General features: G+C 42.5%; 1 long non-coding RNA gene across 2 annotated transcripts in view; it reads right to left on the reverse strand.

The window, feature by feature from the left end:
- The window catches only part of LOC141992341 (uncharacterized), a 92,313-nt gene extending 72,584 nt beyond the window's left edge, over positions 1-19,729 (reverse strand). For both annotated transcript variants that reach the window (XR_012640578.1, XR_012640577.1), the window contains exons 1-4: positions 19,675-19,729; positions 17,013-17,085; positions 15,992-16,065; positions 2,761-2,894 (exon numbers count right to left, since the gene is read on the reverse strand). This is a non-coding gene — a long non-coding RNA (uncharacterized LOC141992341). The remainder of the gene's footprint in view (positions 1-2,760; positions 2,895-15,991; positions 16,066-17,012; positions 17,086-19,674) is intronic.
- Positions 19,730-20,125: the final 396 nt, after the last annotated feature.

The following is a 20,125-nucleotide window of genomic DNA, read 5'->3' on the forward strand; positions in this document are numbered from 1 at the left end:
CTTGCGGTTTATGTACTCACTGGCTTAGTGTTCCGGTGCCAAGATAGGGATATGGGTTCCATCTATGGCCCCACCACAGTTAGGGAATCCCATTGCAGCAAAGCCATCCACTATGACCTGCACGTTTCCCAGGGTCACTACCCTTGATATCAGCAGATCTTTGATTACGTTGTCTACTTGCATCACAGCAGCCCCCACAGTAGATTTGCCCACTCCAAACTGATTCCCGACTGACCGGTAGCTGTTTGGCGTTGCAAGCTTCTACAGGGCTATTGCCACTCGCTTCTCAACTGTGAGGGCTGCTCTCACCTTGGTATTCTTGGGCCTCAGGGCAGGGGAAAGCAAGTCACAAAGTTCCATGAAAGCGCCCTTACGCATGTGAAAGTTTCGCAACCACTGGGAATCATCCCAGACCCGCAACACTATGCAGTCCCACCAGTCTGTGCTTGTTTCCCGAGCCCAGAGTCGGCGTTCCACCACATGAACCTGCCCCATTAGCACCATGATGCCCACATGGCCGGGGCTCATGCTTTGAGTGAAGTCTGTGTCCATGTCCTCATCACTCACGTCACCACACTGACGTCGCCTACTCGCCCAGTATCGCTTTGCCAGGTTCTGGTGCTGCATATACTGCTGGATAATGCGCGTGGTATTTAATGTGCTCCTAATTGCCAAAGTGATCTGAGCGGGCTCCATGTTTGCCGTTGTATGGCATCTGCACAGAAAAAGGCGCGGAACGATTGTCTGCCGTTGCCCTGACGGAGAGAGGGGCGACTGACGACATGGCTTACAGGGTTGGCTTACAGGGAATTAAAAATCAACAAAGGGGGTGGCTTTGCGAAAAACTGAATGACCCCCTCAAGGATAGAACTCAAAACTGGGTTTAGCAGGCCGCTGATTTCACAGAGGGAGGGAGGGAGGAGAAAATGAATACAAAACAAATCTGGTCTATTTCTTGTTTTGAGACACTTCATTTATCTTTATACATCTTGCTGGCGGCAGACTGTGCAGTACGACCGCTAGCCATTGTCAACACCTGGGTGCTCGGCAGAAGACAGTGCAGTATGACTACTGGCCATCATCTTCTGCTAGCTGCAGATTAAAAGACACTGAGGGACTGAATCACCACGAGACGAAACAAGGGAAATGATCTGGCTGAGTCACTCCCATGTTTGCTCAAGCGCCCGGTTAAAAGAGCACCTAGGACTACGTCGATGACGGCTACCAGACATACTGCACTGTCTGCTGCCAAAAGGCAATAAACTGCTGCTGTGTAGCAATGCAGTACCACGTCTGCCAGCACCCACGAGACATACGGTGACGGTTAGCTGAGCGGGCTCCATGCTTGCCATGGTATGCCGTCTGTACAGGTAACTCAAGAAAAAAGGCGCAAAACAATTGTCTGCCCTTGCTTTCACAGAGGGAGGGAGGGAACGGGGGCCTGACGATATGTACCCAGAACCACCCGCGACAATGTTTTAGCCCCATCAGGCACGGGGATTTCTACCCAGAATTCAAATGGGCGGCGGAGACTGCGGGAACTGTGGGATAGCCACAGTGCAACGCTCCAGAAGTCAACGGCTGCCTTGGTACTGTGGACACACTCCGCCGATTACATGCACTTAGAGCATTTTTGTGGGGACACACACAATCAACTGTATAAAAACACTTTCTACAAAACCAACTTCTATAAATTCGACCTAATTTCGTAGTGTAGACATACCCTGTGTCTCTTCAACAGGACTCCACTTCTGCAGGAACCTACTACTTTAAAAAACAATGTCTCTTTTCCTGTGTGATTTCTACAAATTCTACAAGAAATACACACACACACATCCTGCCACCTCCTCCTCTATATGGCATTGGGCCAGAACTGCTCCTCCAAATTGGCTGAGAATCCAAGAGCTCTCAAACCAGTCTCCTTGCAAGGAACTACATGGATCCCCTGCTCATACACATCACACATAAAGCTTCCATAATCCTAGCTGCAAGAGCAGCTCCCATTGGGCCACTTTATTTAAAGAGCCCCCTCTTTACCCAATCAAAGATAATTGCTTAGGTAGAAGTAATGACTAGTAACAATCGCAGTGCCATGAGTAACTGGTGGATACATATGAGGGACCACACCCACAATCAAATTGGGATTGAGAATAAACTTCTTGGAGAGTAAAAATTGCCTGCAGTTAAAATGTTCTGGTGTTTAATATTACACAGCACTGTAAGCAGTGAATCACCATTTTAGTTATTCTTACCCTCCTCTGTTCTCCATTTTGAACAGGCTACTTGTTGCCCCTTTGTTCCAATTTGGTGCCCTTTTTCCAAGTACTTGTCCCTGATTTGACAGTCACAGCTTTGTTGGTGTTTGAAATTCTTTAGGCGGTTGTGTAAGTAACGGATATTGTAATCTGACTGGATACTGCAGGCAAGTTTGCCCAGTAACCAGAAAGAGTGGGAAAGGACAGGTAATCAGTGTGAAAATCTATATCCTAGTGGCAGCCTGTGTTTATGTGTCATCTAGGGTTGCCAGCCTTCCAGGATTGGCCTGGAGTCTCCAGGTATTAAAGATTAATTTTTAATGAAAGATTATGTCATGTGATTAAATCTCCAGGAATACGTCCAACCAAAATTGGCAACCCTAGTCTCATCAGGGGAAAGCAGGGCTAGCTGGTTAGTACTATAGGACTCGGGGAAAGCAGGGGTAGCTCTGTTAGTACTGAAGAAGGTCACAGAAGGAGAAGACAGAAGACCAGTGTGACTTACCATCATTCCTGATCCTATCCTTGGCAGAGGTGTTCCTGATGGCGAGTTCATGAGCAGTGGCTCTGGGTTCCTGGCGACGGTTCCTGGTCGAGAGTTCAGGGTTCTGGGTCGGTCCAGTGTGCTCACCTTGGTTCCTGTACAGATACAGTATTGTGTTTATGGTCTTTATATACTTGTTGCATACTCTTGTTTTGGGGTTTGGGTTCAGCCTTCATGCCTTTGTTGCGTTAAACCTATTGAGTGGTTTGTTAATAAAATCCCTTTTGGTTAAGTATATCACTGTGATACTTTTCACTGTAGGGGAAGGTTAGTGGAGGTGGGAGGCTGACAGTTGATAGATGCTGTTAGGGGGCCAACCTAAGATGGGAGAAGTCCTATTGATTTAGATTCCTAACTGCCCAGGCAGTTCAGGAGAAGTAAATGGTGTAACTCTGGGTGAACTGTGTAATGACAAAATCAGTCTGAACTTTTAAGTGGATAGATTAGTCATAAAAGCACTAAGTGTAGTAAACCTGCACCAAAGCAAGAGGCCTACACACCACCACCAAAAGTATTGTAACCCATATTGCCACACCCTTGTCCTCCAAAGGAAATGGTACTCTCCTATTTCCAGAGACCCTATTGCTTTGCAGTAGCTCTTTTTCACTTAATTTTTTACTTTAATAACTGCTCTAAAGTCACTTAGGATGGGATTCTCAAAACACTCAATATTGACCTAACATTATGCCATTGAAATCCATGGAAGTTTTACGTTATTTCAGTGGACACAAAGTTAAACCAACATTAAATGCTTTTGAAAATCCCACTGTTACAATACAATCCAGAACATTATTTGATAGCAAACCATCAGTGAAGAAAAGCAAAACCAAAGCACCTTCTGTGTACTTCTCAGCTCACACACAGTCTTTTAAATGAGCAGCTTGTTTAACTGTTCATCATAACTTGGTCATTTACCTAATAATATGAAGATTCTTCACTCTTCATATTATTAGGCTTTCTCTAAACTAGTCCAGTTCTCATAATTTATTTTTCCGCTTAAACTGTGGCCACCTTCTGCTTGTGTCTCTTATGAAAACTCAAGTTTTTGCCAGTACTTAGCTTGTGTACCGGTTGCACACTCATTCAGTCATTGCTGCTAATCTGTAAAGTTCCTTGGCAGATGAACTGTTTCTTTGGATGGGTCATTTGTCCAGGAATGGCATATGTCACAAGACAGATCAAATTCCCTAAATGCTGAATTCATTCCCAGCCAGTAAATACATCTCTGTGCCCTTGTAGACAACCTTCAGTCCCTGAGGGGAAGAAGAATACATTTTTATCAAATCCATCTTTAACACTCGTGGCGTAACTACACCCACTCGCTTATAGGTTGGACCTCTTCAAACAATTTGTTCATTCCTGATGTGGAAAAACAGGATGACTTAAAAAAATGACTTGTTTTGATTCTCACCATCCAAAATGTTCACGGGGAATATTTCAGGGATCCAGTCAGTTTCTTATCTAACTGAACTTCTCTCAGTCTTTCCCCAGAAACAGACATCTATGAACAGTCACAGCATCAGCTTCTATCTTTGTGTCAATGAAACATTCCCTGCCCTGATTTTCAACCAGCAGTTTGTCCTCACCTGAGCTGCACAAGTTTCTTAAAATCATACTTTGGGAATCACTTTAGAGACACAATATGCTTCTATTGGTAAGCTATATGAAAACAGGATAATATGAAGCCTGGCTATGCCAGTACCACTGTTAGATGTTACACTGCATGGCCATGCTTCAGATCATAGAATATTACATGTGTAGAGCTGAAAGCGACCTCAGCAGATCATCTAGTTCAGTCCCCTGCACTCAAGGTAGGACTAAGTAATAACTAGCCCATTCATAAAAGGTGTTTTTGTAACTTGTTCTTAAACACCCCCAATGACGGAGATTCCACAGCCTCCCTAGGCAATTTGTGCTCACCTAACCTGACAGGAAGTTTTTCCTAATGTCCAGCCTAAACCTCCCTTGCTGCAATTTAAGCCCATTGCTTCTTGTCCTATCCTTGGAGGTTAAGGAGAACAATTTTTCCTCCTCCTCCTTGTAACATTTTATGTACTTGAAAACTGTTCTCATGTCCTCCCTCAGTCTTCTCTTCTCCAGACTAAACAAACCCAATTTTTTCAATCTTCCTTCATAGGTCATGTTTTCTAGACCTTTAATAATTTTTGTTGCTCTCGTCTGGACTTTCTCCAATTTGTCCACATCTTTCCTAAAATGTGGCACCCAGAACTGGACACAATACTCCAGTTGAGGCTTAATCAGCATGGAGTAGAGTGGAAGAATTACTTCTTGTGTCATGCTCACAACACTCCTGCTGATACATCCCAGAATGATGTTTGCTTTTTTTTGCAACAGTGTGCTACTGTTGACCCATATTTAGCTTGTGATCCACTATAACTCCCAGATCCCTTTCTGCAGTACTCCTTCCTAGGCAATCATTTCCCATTTTGTATGTGTGAAATTGATTGTTCCTTCTTAAGTGGAGTACTTTGCATTTGTCCTTATTGAATTTCATCCTATTTACTTCTCCAGTTTATCTAGATCATTTTGAGTTTTAATCCTATACTCCAAAGCACTTGCAACCCCTTCCAGCTTGGTAGTGTCCACAAACTGTATACATTTACTCTCTATGCTATTATCTGAATCATTGATGAAGACATTGAACAGAACCAGGACCAATCCCTGCGGGACCCCACTAAATATGCTCCTCCAGCTTGACTGTGAACCACTGATAACTATTCTCTGGGAACTATTTTTCAACCAGTTATTACCCACCTTATAGTAGCTCCATCTAGGTTGCATTTCCCCAGTTTGTTTATGAGAAGGTCATGCGAGACAGTATCACAAGCTTACTAAAGTCAAGATTTACCACATCTACTGCTTCCCCCCCCCATCCCTTTGTTACCCAGTCAAAGAAAGCTATTAGATTGGTCTGACATGATTTCTTCTTGACAAATCCATGTTGACTATCACTTATCACTAAGGCTACGATTTAGTCATTTTTAGTAAAAGTCATGGACAGGTCACAGGCAATAAACAAAAATTCACGGCCTGTGACCTGTCCATGACCTGTACTAAATACCCCTGAGTAAATCTGGGGTGTTCTGGGAGGCTCCAGGGGCAGATCTGCTGCTCTGGACAGGGGGCTCTGGGGTGCCCACTGGTGCTGGGGGCTCCGTGGAACCCGCTGGTACTCGTGGCGGGGAGGCCTGGGGGCACCCGTTGGTGCTGGGGAGGGGCCTCAGGGGCACCCGCTGGTGTACATGCTGGTGCTGAGAGGGACTCTTGGGCGCCCACTGGTGCTGGGGGCTCTGGAGCACCTGCTGGTACTGGGGGAGTCTCCGGGACACCTGCTGGTTCTGGGGGGGACCTCTGGGGTGCCCACTGGTGCTGGGGGGAGGCTCCAGGGCACCCACTGGTGCTCGGGGGGAAGGCTCCTGAATGCCCGCTGGTGCTCAGGGTGGGAGGGCAGCCTGGGACTACTGCTGCTGCTGCTAGCAAGGGGCAGCCCAGAACCTTCTCTGCCGCTGCTGGCAAGGGCTGGTCCGGGACTCCTGCAGCTGCTGCTGGAGGTGGGGGGGGGGCAGCCAGGGACCGCTGCTGCGGCTCGGTGGGGGCAGTGCACATGGCCCCAGGGCTACCAGAGCTGCTTGGTCAGCCCTGGGGTCAGTCGCATCTGCCGGCTGCAGAAGTCACAGAGGTCCCAGAAAGTCACATAATCTGTGACCTCCATGACAGACTTGCAGCCTTACTTATCACTTTATTATCTACTAGATATTTGAAAATTTATTTCTTGATTATTTGCTCCATTATCTTTCCAGGTTCAGAAGTTAAGCTGACTGGTCTGTAAATCCCTGGGTTGCCTTATTCCCCTTTTTATAGATTGGCACTATATTTGCCCTCTTCCAGTACTCTGGAATCTCCCACATCTTCCATGAGTTTTTGAAGATAATCGCTAATGGCTCAGATATCTGCACAGTCAGCTACTTGAGTATTCGAGGATGTATTTCATCAGGCCCTTTTGACTTGAAGACCTCTAATGTATCTAAGTAATTTTTAACTTGTTCTTTCCTTATTTTAGGCTCAAATCCTACCTCATTTTCACTGGCGCTCACTATGTTAGACGTAATTGCTACTAGCCTTTTGGGTGAAAACTGAAACAAAAAAAGTCATAGAGCACTTCTGCCATTTCCACATTTTCTGTTATTGTCTTTGCTCCCTCATTGAGTAATGGGCCTGCCCCGTCCTTGGTCATCCTCTTGTTTCTAATGTGTCATTAAAACATGACATATCTACATTGTTTGTGTCTTCACACTTGTATCAGCTTTACTCCCAGGCTTCCTTTTATGGACCATATTGAAAGCAAACCCGTCCTTTGAGTTATATACTACATTATGAGAGAAGCGTCAGTGTTAGCTCTCTACTTCTGCAGAAGCTCATTCCTATACCTACATGCAGTCCCACCCCACATGGAAACTTTGCATGCTTTTATATGAATGTCAAATCTGTATCCTTTACTCCATCTACTAGACCACTTCTATTCTCTGATTAAGCACATTTAAGCAGAGATACCAAAGGAAATTTTTCAAGGATTGAAATAAAAATCATGGGATAGGTGCAGAACTGGGGCTTGCTCAAGGTGTTATATCATGTAAGGCCAGCTGTGCTGGAGCAGCCCAACCATCTGTCACTGATCAAAATCCTGCACTACTATTTAATTCTGGTACACAAGCCATGTGTGTGTTTTCTAAAACCTGTGAAAAATCTTATGCTTATTGTATTAGGAAATGATGTACTGCTTTCCATTTGAAAACACGAAAAGGTTTTAGGTCTAGGAAATCATTATACTTTGCACTTTCCCAGGTGCTCAGCCAGTCTGCCTCTTTTATCTAGGGCTACATTTCCTCTTTATCATAAACAAAGAGAAATAGATATGGAGCTCAAGCCTCTAAATCCTCAGAATAGTAACCACATATATGGAGCGCTTAACAACTGGCAGAGCACAGCTGGTGAACGGAGATGGAAAAGCAACAAGAGTGGTTGAGAAAACCCTTTAAGGTTAATTATCAGATCTTATGTGCACCCTAAAAATTGCATTGCAAAGAAATGATATTGGGGATGCATTACTATAGCAGACATTCCTCCCTCTGAGGCTATGTCTATACCACAGCGGCTACACTGACACTGTAGCACCATAATGTACACTGAGGGAAGGGTTTTTTCTGTCAGTGTAGTTAATCCACCTTCCAAAAGGCAGTAGCCAGAAGAATTCTTCCATGGCCCTAGCTGTATCTCGTAGGGGGTTAGGTCAACCTAACTAGATCACACAGGGCATCAAAAAAAAAATTTCACAGGTCAGTCTAATGTTTAGGTGTAGACCAGCCATCACTACTGAAACAATACCCAAGGCAGGTCTCACTCTGCACTAGACCTGGTATCTTTTGGAAGAACAACAATATCTGAGTCCTGAACATTTGTGTCTATTAAAGATCTCGTTGGATTTTTTTTTTCCAAGAATAGGGATATTACACTTTGGTGTCCTGACCACCAATCTGGGCATTTATATCCTGACTTCCTTACTTCCTCTCGTGGTTTCAGTTGGATATGGTATTCTTCTTTACTTCCCACCTGAACTGTTGTGTAGTTTTTCTATAAAGCTAAACTGCAACATCTCCAGAAGTGGCTGCATTTCATGGATGCTGTTGGTGAAATAACTCCTATATATATATAGGCCAGGATCCTGCAAAATGTAATGCAGAAGCAGACATTTGCACCTGCACTGAAATCAATGGAACTCCACATAGGCACAAGGGTCTGTCCAAGCAGAGCCCTGGCAGGATCAGAGCTATGGTTTGTAAAATGATAAGGGTGCCTTTGGGATGGAAGGTCTTGTACAAATGTAAAAATGAAAGATACCACTCCAGACAGGATTCTATTTTCCAAGTGTAAGAACTTCCACACTATATGGCCCTGCCTATATTAGGGGCATTTTTCAAAAATTGACCACAGGTGTTAACACTGGGCCTCCAGATGCCAATGCAGGGTAAGATGACACGATCCTTAAAATTGTGATAGCTAGGGCTCCCTGTCTGTGATCAGCTCCCTGTGTTGTTAACACTGTTGGAACTGAACCACTGTTACCAACGGTGGGAACTTTGTTTAGCATTGTCCTAGTGTAGACAGCACCTATGTTTTCAGCAACAAAACCTGCCTGTATGTGAGCCAAACTCTCCTAAGAGTTAGTGATTAACTTTTTAGGGCAAGCTCAGTCAGTGTTTTCTGGATTTATATTTCTTCTTTACCAATATGGGAGCCTGACCATAAATTTTAAGGGTATTATTGCTTCTATTGTGAGTTCAGTGCTGAAGAACCAGGGGCTGTTGTTAGAGGGTGTACGACACTCAAATCCTCTGTGGAATAAACACAGAGGGGGACACATAAACACTGACCAGAGGGTTACACTTCAATAACCAAAAAAACTTTTCTTACACTTCAAACATGGCATGGACTTTAGTCCTCCCTTAAGAGTGGTGCTTGGAGATTTTAAAATAAATATTGATTAAAAAATAAAGTTATGCACATCTGAAGATGGTGTATGCTCTACTCTATTAACTTTTTAACAATGCACTGAGAAGCAATGCTTGGATGTAGATGTACACAAGCAATGCTCAGATATAGGCATACAGAAGCAAAGCTATATCTGGAGCATCACACATTTGAAATAAACACAGCTGGACTTAATTTCAAGGATTATACATTCAAATAAATGCATAAACACTCCTATATTAGTGTGAGAACATTCAAATAAAAAGCACACTCAGAGCATTTGTTTGAATGTGCAACTGTTTGATAATTCCAACAAATGTACTCAGTGGGTCAAATTTTGTACTCAGAGATATGTCAGTTCATCTCCCACGGAAACCAGTGGTGCTAATCTGCTTCTTTTCGAGACAGGCTCAAGTGAAAACATAGAATCACTGGACTGGAAGGGACCTCAAGAGGTGATCTAGTCCAGTCCCCTCCATTCATGGCAGGACAAAGTATTATCTAGACCAGTGGTTCTCAAAGCCAGTCCACCGCTTGTTCAGGGAAAGCCCCTGGTAGGCCGGACCGGTTTGTTTACCTGCCGCATCCGCAGGCCAATCGCGGCTCCCACTGGCCGCGGTTCGCCGCTCCAGGCCAATGGGGGCTGCGGGAAGCGGCATGGGCCAAGGGACATGCTGGCCGCCCTTTCCGCAGCCCCCATTGGCCTGGAGCAGCGAACCGCGGCCAGTGGGAGCCGCGATCGGCCAAACCTACGGACATGGCAGGTAAACAAATCGGTCCAGCCTGCCAGGGCCTTTCTCTGAACAAGCGGCGGACCGGCTTTCTCCAGGTTGTCCAGAACATTTTGAATTTTAATCCTATCCTCCAAAGCACTTGCAACCCCTCCCAGCTTGCTGTAATCCACAAACTTTATAAGAGTAATCTCTATGCCATTATCTAAATCAGGGTGGGCAAACTTTTGGCCCGAGGGCCACATCTGGGTGGGGAAATTGCATGCAGGGCCATGAATATAGGGCTGGGGCAGGGGGTTGGGGTGCGGGGTGCAGGAGAGGTTTGGAGTGCAGGCTCCAGCCCAGCACCGCTTACCTCAAGCGGCTCCAGGGTGGCAGTGGCAAAAAGCGGGGCTCAGGCAGGCTCCCTGCCTGCCTGCCCTGGCCCTGCACCACTCCCTGAAGCGTCCGGCAACATGTCCCTGTGGCTCCCAGGGGCAGAGGGCTCCGCGCGCTGCCCTCACCTGCGGGTACCTCCCCTGAAGCTCCCATTGGCTGCAGTTCCCCATTCCCGGCCAATGGGAGCTGCGGGGGGTGGTGCCTGCAGGCGAGGGCAGGGCGCAGAGCTCTCTGCACCCCCTCTCCCAGGGGCCACAGGGATATGGTGCTGGCCGCTTCTGGGAGCCTGCCTTAGCCCCATGGTGCCACGGGGGGTGGCAATCCCGCGGGCCAGATCCAAAGCCCTGATGGGCTGCATCCAGTCTGCAGGCCGTAGTTTGCCCACCCTGATCTAAAACATTGATGAAGATATTGAACAGAACCGGACCCAGAACTGATACCTGCCGGACCCCACTTGTTACGCCGTCTAGCATGACTGTGAACCACTGATAAATACTCTCTGGGAACAGTTTTCCAACCAGTTTTGCACCCACGTTATAGTAGCTCCATCTAGGTTGAATTTCCCTAGTTTGTTTATGAGAAGGTCATGTGAGACAGTATCAAAAGCTTTACTAAAGTCAAGATATACCAGGTCTACCACTTCCCCCCATCCATGAAGCTTGTTACCCTGTCAAAGAAAGCTTTCAGGTTGGTTTGACACAGTTTGTTCTTGACAAATCCATGCTGACTGTTACTTATCACCTTATTATCTTCTAGATGTTTGCAAATTGATTGCTTAATTATTTGCTCCATTATCTTTCCGGGTACAGAAATTATGCTGACTGATCTGTAATTCCCCAGGTTGTCCTTATTTCTCTTTTTATAGATTGGCACTATATTTGCCCTTTTCCAGTTGTCTGGAACAGATCTGAATTTTGAACAAGGGAATGTTCTCAGTTGTTTGGATCTATGGTTTTCATTTGGCCCATCATAAAGATGGGCTCATTTGCAAAATCCAGATCAAGGTTTAACTATGGAACACTCCCAAAGCTCCAGCGTGTTCTGATCCAGGGTTTAGTTTGACCTACCTCTAGTTCACTTGTGTTAGAGTTTCCACATTATATGCAATCAGATCTGTCTCTATTAAAAGCAAGAAAATCAACCACAAACGTACCACATTAGAGCAACAGGACTGCTGAGATTTAAGTCAGGATGTTCAGAGGTAGGTAAATACTGGAGCACCGGTTAATGGGAAGAGAATTCAGAGCCTCTCTGCAAAAGAGCGGTTTCAGAGTAGCAGCCGTGTTAGTCTGCATCCGCAAAAAGAAAAGGAGTACTTGTGGCACCTTAGAGACTAACAAATACTCCTTTTCTTTCTGCAAAAGAGGTTTCAGCATGGAAATGGCAAAGCTATAAAAGGTGAAGGGTAAAAGAGAGGGATACGATGTGACCAACAGATGCGGAGGCCTCATTAGCCATACCTTTGTAAATTCAGTCCTGTGAGAAACACCCAAATAGTAAAAGTGAGAGGTGAGAAGGTGTGAAGACACCTGACCATTTCACCTCAAACTCTTCTCTCTTTTTGAGACACTGATGAAAAACTAGGAAATAATTAAAATGAGGTGGAGGAAAACAAGATTTTGGTTCTATAATACGTCTGTATCAGGTGATCCAGAAGGCAAAAGGTCAGTTTGAGGAACTACAAGGAATTGTTCAAATCAGTCAGAGGAGTTTAGCACCAAAAGATACAATGCAAATGGCAATTTAGGCAACTATCCAGGAGTACTTGATACCTGTTCTTTAAAAACTTGCAAAAAGCCTGGAGATTTTGTATTGTGCTGCTAGCAAACTGCTTTGATAATGTGTATTTGGACTGGCAGATCTCTGTTTTGCTGTCTATTTAGAATTGACTCCTGTTTTGAAGTTGGACACTTTAAAGATGATAATAAATGAATGAAGTGCACTTTTGTGTCACATCTCAAGTTGGTTTGGGATATTTCTTGCCTGCTTTTAAGTTTCTTTGAATGGTCAATCTCCAGACAACTTATTCTTTTGATTTTCAGGTTCAAAACAGCACAAGAGTACCACTTGGTGACTACTAGTCTTGATTATTACTTTTCCCAAGCCCCTGTCAGGTACCCCCTCCCCCCGACTTTTCATTTCTTTTCCCCTCCCTTCCCTTGAATTTCCATAGCACCATATTATTACTCTGGTTTTCCCATAGATGTTCATGCTGAGCCTTTTCTATACAACTACACAATCACAAGAAAAAAAAATCTGCTGCCAACATTTGGTCCCTTGAGGCTGCTAAGTTCCTAAAAGTCAGCAGAACACCACCATTTACAGACCACTAGATGCTAGTAAATATGTGTGCACTAGAACATATTTACATTCCCATACAAATAGTATGTGATTATTCCTATAGTGATGGTTTACACAGCCATATAGCAACTGGTACCTGTATTAATAGTTCAAATCTATTGTTATAGCAACTGTCAGGAAAAATAAACATACAGTCTTAATTTCACCTCTTGCCAGTTCAGAATCAAATATGTTATAAAAACTGCTTCAAAAATCATCCCTTGTTGAAGGACTTTTGCTAGATACTTATTTAGGAGGTGAAGTCTCTTGGGTGTGTTAATCAGTCCAGGAACCATTAAATTCCAGGTTTATTGCCTATTTTCTGAATCCATTGGTGCTGGAACAATTTTTATAGTGGGATCCTGAGAGCCATTGACCAGACTGTAAATCCTGTATATGATGGAAACCACTTCAAGCCAGGGGTGCTGCCGTACCCCCTGCATTCCCAATTCCAGCACCTATATATGAACCTATATCTTAGAACTATTACCAGACTGTTTCTGGCTCTTCCAAAGAATTACCAGTCCCTTACCTTGCTTCTGCCAACTCTTTTTCATTTCCATCTCCTCCAAGGACTTGCCAGTTCCTTTCCTTCCTTCTACCCTTGGCCTTAATGATTTCCTGGAACTGGAGATTTAGCTCTGCCAGGCCAATCGTTTTCTTAGTCCTCTCTCTCCAAAAGAGCCTCACTCCCCATACCTGAGTTGCTCATAAAATCATTTGTAGCTTTCTCACATGCCACCAAACAGCCAACAAATGCTCACAACTTTTAGTCACTACCCAGCTACAGCTGGAGTCAAACCTGGGACTTGGCTCAGGACATTAGTAATGGAATATAGTGACTATATAAAAACAACAAGGAGTCCGGCAGCACCTTAAAGACTAACAGATTTATTGGGAATATGCTTTTGTGGGTAAAAAAGAGAGGAAACAGACTGACAGAGCGAGAAGAGTACCCAGAAGTCACTTACTATAAGACAGGCCCAACAAGGAAAATAACAGAACACCACTGGCCATCACATACAGCCCTCAGCTAAAACCTCCTGAATACTGTTAGAAGCCTACAACTTTCCCTCTCCTGGAATTGACACCTCGTCATCAATAATTGGGAGTGGACTACATCCACCCTGATTGAATTGGCCCTGTCAACACTGGTTCTCCACTTGTGAGGTAACTAACTCCCTTCTCTTCATGTGTCAGTATAATGCCTGCATCTGTAATTTTCACTCCATGCATCTGAAGAAGTGGGTTTTTTACCCAGGAAAGCTTATGCCCAAATAAATCTGTTAGTCTTTAAGGTGCCACCAGACTCCTTGTTGTTTTTCTGGATACAGACTAACATGGCTACCCTTCATACTTGACAGGCTATATAGGCTTCACCCTTAAGCACTCCACCCACATTTTTTCAGGCTCCAGGCAAGGCAATTACCTAATTATTATGAGCTATACAGGACTAAACATTTCAAGTATGTAAGTCTCTGCCTCTCAACCTCTTGTTTGAATTTAGATTTTAAAGTGTTAATTTACTCTGGCTGGCTGGCTAAATCCTCATACAAGCACCCATTAATGGACATAAGCATGTCTTTAAATACTTTCTTGAATTGGGACCCTGGTGAAGGCCGTGCTGTAGGTCTGGGTGGCCTTCCTTGTGGTTGTTCCTCTTTTTGGAATGCAGAATACCAGACAAAGTAGTCACTGCAACATGTTTTAAGAGTGCCATGGGTGAAGGGACTTCCTAAACCTGCATAAACTGTGTATTCCGTAGACCTGAAACCTTCCCCAGATTTAATTCCTTCCGCAATTTCTATACCAGGAAGATAGCATTTTGGAGGAAGAAATTTTTATGACATACCAGTAATAAAAGATGGCATCTTTGGGGCAGGGACTGCCTTTTTGTTATTTGTTTGTAGAGTGCCTACCAGCGGTTCGTGGCCCATTAAATGCTACAAAAATACATATAATAAGTAATAAAAATAAGACAATGACGACCTTGCACGTTCACTCATGCAAGCAGTCCCATTGACTTCGGTAGCCTGCTCATGTGACTAACAGTTTGCAGGATCAGGTTATATATTTAATACAAAATACTGTCTTCCTTCTAACAGTATTCAAACTTGTGCATACACTGCTGTGCTGCAAAGGAATAATAGTGCTCTCTCTCTTTCTCTCTCTCTCTGTTCCCTCCTCAATCCTAATGTGCAGCAGAATAAAGAAGGTATCTGCTAAGCGGGGCAGGATGTCTGAACAGTTTCTTCCTACAGTATTTCACTCCGATTCCCATCCCATCCCTATGACTAGTTGCTTCCTTCAGCACTACCATGTTATTTCCATTATGACATAAACTGATGAGGCAAAGGGAAAAGACCTATAATCACAGAGCAGCCCAGTGATAGCCCAGCTAATAACATGAAATAAAAAGTCCTGTGTTTCCTTGCTCTTGTAGGAGAAAATGATTAAGCACAAGCCCAGAACTCATCATTCAACACTCCATCTTTTTTAAAAAATAAGGTACCACATGATGACTGAAGAAGAACAATTTTGACTAAGCGAAGGCGATTGTTCCATTTTCTGTATTACACAACCTGCAATTTTTAAGCTTGACTTTGTACACACGTTTGTAAAGTAGTCAGATCAGACAAAAGCAGAGGAACGCGAAGGTAACTGAAAATAGACCAACTTCTCAGCAAGCAGTAACAGCCACCATGTTACAAACAGCATGTATTGTTTAAGTTTTGCATATGGTCTATCCCCAGTAGGATCAAACTTCAACGCACTGCATTTTCTATTCACCAAGAAGTGCACTTGTGATGCCAATGAGGAGAGAGCATTATTTTCTGTTGTTTATTTGCCATAAAATTCTACCAAAAACATTTATTTCCTTGGTATTTAGTCTTTTTTTCCACAAAACTGATAGAAAAATATTGCAGTAAAGTAAAAGAAAGTCTTCCTTATCAACTTCTTGCTCTTCCAAGACAAATAATAAGTAATAATAATTCATTTACTTTTGCTCAGCCAGCACCACTGTTTTTGCTATACGTAAAAAGAAGCATTTACCAGTGAAATTGCTTTCTACTTGATGAAAACAAAGATCTAAAACTGGCTGCCTCTTGAAATAAAAAACACACTGAAAAATGACAAAGAAATAAAACCTTTTACTCTCCTAATTTACTGTTATTTCTATAAAGAAAAACATTTACCTTTAATATGTTATTGTCTGTTCAATCTTGGGTACGAGAAAAGCCCTTGTAGGAATGAGGGAAAGTTTAAATGTCTAAACAAACAGAAAAATGATTATGATGGCTATGGAACTGAAGGTAGTTCAAGTAAAATTCTGCTTTTTTAGTCTCTGATCATACAACTAGGAAAATTCTCTGTTATCCTTTATTAAAGCCTATAAATGACCAATGAAAACAAGAGCCTAGCTAAATCTGAAGAATGAAACACTAGCAGTTATTAACATCCTTTCAGTAGGAAGAACCCATTGTGAAAACCATACATCATTCACACCATAAAATCTACACTACAAAATGTTAAACTGTGAAGAACCTAACCCAGCAGAAATACAGCAAATGCACTGTAAATGGAAACAATATACCACAGCTCCTCCCATACCCAGTAAAAACATTGCACATTAAAGGTTTAATCCTGCAACATGCCAATTGTCCTCAAGTAACATAAGTGTCTATGGAAGCTGAGGGCACTCAGCCCCTACAGGACTACATCCTGAAAAAGTACTTTATGTGGGGATTTGTAGCATCAACTGTAGTAGTGAAAAACATACAATAGAATGTTTTACCATTAATTGTGCATTGATAATGTTTTTAAATTTTTAATTGCCATATTACAAAGAATGGTTAACTCACTTCACTTACAATTTGTGTCAAAGATTTTTCTAAGCTTTTAAAGAGCTGGAGAAGTTTTCATTCTGTGGTGGAATATCTTGAAGGACCTCATCCCAAGAAAAGCTAGTACCCTCCCGGTAACCATCAAAGACATGAGATCTGGATTCAGTATGTCGGAGACCTAACAGGTCTTTCCTATCTCTCATGTCTATGATTTTAAAAGTAAGGCAGAATTTCTGTGCGTTTTTTTAACAAGGAGCATTGTCGAGCACAGTGGACAACTTTAGTATGTATAATATGAAATAGGACTTTTCTTTGAATTATTTCCCTACATCTTAAATATTTAATATTCCATCCCAGTTACATAAAGTTTTACCTTTTGGCATTCTCTGCAGTGCACTGTGTGTACACAGATTTCATGTTCTTTGTTGATGTTTTACAGAGGATTTCTTTTTTTAAAAAAAGGAAAAGGAGAAGTCAATTTATTAGATAAAAAAGTGTATTATACTCTGAAATGGCTGCTTCCCACTATCCTGGGGACCCACATTTCTTAGCAGCATTTTCATTTTTATCAGTGTTTCATCAGAGTGTAGCCCTGCACAAATGAATGGATATTGCATATCCTGGGGCTCACAAACAGTTGAGAAAAAGATCTACCATTATAGAAATATATAAATGATAGATTTTAATAAAAACTCTATATCATATGTATGTAGACTTAATATATACACTTGCATTACATACTGGTGTTATAGATGCATACATATTATACAACTGAAATCTGATAAAGAATTCATGTCCTGATTTATCCAGATCCTATGTGACCAGCTCAGGAGTGAGAATCGCTCAGGCATATACACACACAAAAATAGTAAGAGTGCAGTAGCAGACCATATTTATACATAAAGTGAAATTCACCCCTGGACACAAAGCTAGCAAAAAGCCTATGCAACACCCATTTTGATGGCTTTTTGCACAGAGGAGAATTTCTCTCTTAAAATGCATTGCACATCAATTTGGAGGTAAATGTCGTCTCTTTATCTTTCTACCTGTTCAATTAAAGCAAGGGGAAGAAGACAACTAATGTTAAATGTTTTTATGATGCTTTCCACACAGGATGCAATACTCCATCAGAACTCATAGAATCGTAGGGTTTAAGGCCAGAAGGGAGGCCAGATCATCTAGTCTGATCTCCTATATATCACAGGCCACCAACACCATCCAGCACCTACACACCAAAACTAACAACTGAAATTAGACCAAAGTATTACAGCCCGCAGGAGACTAGACTACCATATGTCCAAGACAGAGAATAGGAGGGACCAAGGTGCGCCAGTGCACTAGGAATGGAGGAAACTCTTCATCATATTTTGGCTAAGGACATTGTACTTGACCCTTAGACAGCCTTTTGGTCCTTAGTAGTTCTTAATATACCAGCTGGAGGGTTGACAAATTTTCATACCTGGAAGTCTGGCTGCAAGAAGCCTCAACATTTTCCTTTATTGGAAGAAATATATTCAAGGCAACAGGACAGCAGAACTCATCTTACAATGTGATATTCATTTTATAACTTGATGATGGTGGCTTTACTCACTACACTGTTCTTGGATACAGAATCATGTTTTGCTTGTTTCAGTGAAAAACTATTTTGGGTCTCATAAGACTCTCCCTCACTGTCTTGCTCTCACCATCTCTCTGACAAAAGCTTTTTATGACTTGTTTTTTTGCTGCAAAAAGCCCCTATAGAAACCTCATGTATAATCTCTATTGGTTCCAAAAATAATTTTATATTTGGGAAACTATTTGACTACAATGTCTTTGTACTCTTGCTGCAATGGGGTAGATTAATGATGGTTTCATTTTCCATATTCTGTGTACTATCTTTCTAGGTTATTTCAAGTAAAGTATAAAGAACAGAGTCATGCCCACAAGTACTAAATGAATAAGAGTTCTTAGCAGTGAGAAGGGTCACGACTTGGGGAAAAGCTGGTGCAGTGTGCCTAAAACCCAGGATAAGGGTATCCTGCTTGAAATGCCTCATGCACTATATTTCTATACATACCATCCAATATGCCTCATAAAGCAAATTATGCATATAGATATGTTTATTTCCTATTCATAACCCAAACCTCCATTCACACCTAGGCACACACCTAGCCTGATACCACACTGACCTTGTGTTTCAATTATTGCAACTGTATGGTATATATGTTATTGCCAACTTTTTGAGTGGCTTTCACTTTAAAAAGCCAGATTTGACCCTATACATACACCATAAAATGCTCTTTACAAAATATCTGATAAAAGACAGAAACTGTTATAAGAACAATACTTTGACCGCAAAATAAGGAGCTGAACAATTGTCTGATTTAGTAAAAGAAGAAAAAATATAGTGAAAAGAACTAGTTGGCACTATAATAGTTTTTGTCCATCCCACAGATATTGTATAGTGAAAGAAATACTCAGTACAGACAAAAAGAAGAACACACAAAAGAGAGCCGTGCAAACCAAGACTTTATCAAAATCATGTTTAAAAACTGTAAAGTACAGTAAATACATTCAGATTAATATGAGCAAGGTGCTATATTTAAGAATGTAGCATTTCATTAGGAGCAAATAGCCTTCTGATCTGAAAACCCAGCATGCAGGAAAAGTGTGGTTTGCAGTTTTTATATTCTATAAAGCATCCTATTCTGCAATTCATAACAGCCCTTCTTATTCTTCCATAGGAGAGTCCTTTCAATAACCCACCTGTGGGATGTGCAATTCCAAACCTATCTCTCCATCTGCACTATACCTTTCTAATGCACCCATCACTGTAGTATCCAGCCCTCATATACACATGAAGAACAGCAGCATTTCAGTTTCACGTGGTCATATTCTGCACTTTTCCCTTATTTATACAACTTCTTTAGGTGATAATTATACTTAAGGTTTGTTTCTAGGAGAAACATGGGCTGGTTAATTCTTCCCATTCTCATGTGGCTGAAGAAATAGGTCTAACATTGAGCCACAAAGATAGCAATGCTTTGTCTTACCCTATCTCTGCTGATAGGGAATTCCACAGCTGAGAGCCTCACTGAGATCATCCTGCACAGCTCCCAAGTATCTCACCCTGAGACCAAGTGACCACCTGTATTTCAAGAGAACAAAGGACACTGGTATGAAAAAAGGGAAAAAATAAATATTTAAGAGCTAGTATCCCACAGAGCCTTATTCATACTATAAAATTGTACGTGTGTCACTGCATCAGTATTTACATGATTAATACCTGGAACTTCACTTTTTATCTAATAAAATGCTTTTACCAGCTCTTGGATACGGTTGGTGGAACTTAGGCACCCCATAAGGGATGTCCTGTAAGTCAGAGGATGGGTGGGTGCTCTGGAGACCATCATCCACAGTTCCCATTGAGAGCAATTGTCTTGGCTTGCAGAAGGAAGAGGTTACCCCAGAGTTTTACAGATTACAGTCAGGATCCTGAGGCAG

The sequence above is a fragment of the Natator depressus genome, chromosome 8, assembly GCF_965152275.1.
Source record: "Natator depressus isolate rNatDep1 chromosome 8, rNatDep2.hap1, whole genome shotgun sequence".
NCBI classification, from domain to species: Eukaryota; Metazoa; Chordata; order Testudines; family Cheloniidae; genus Natator; species Natator depressus.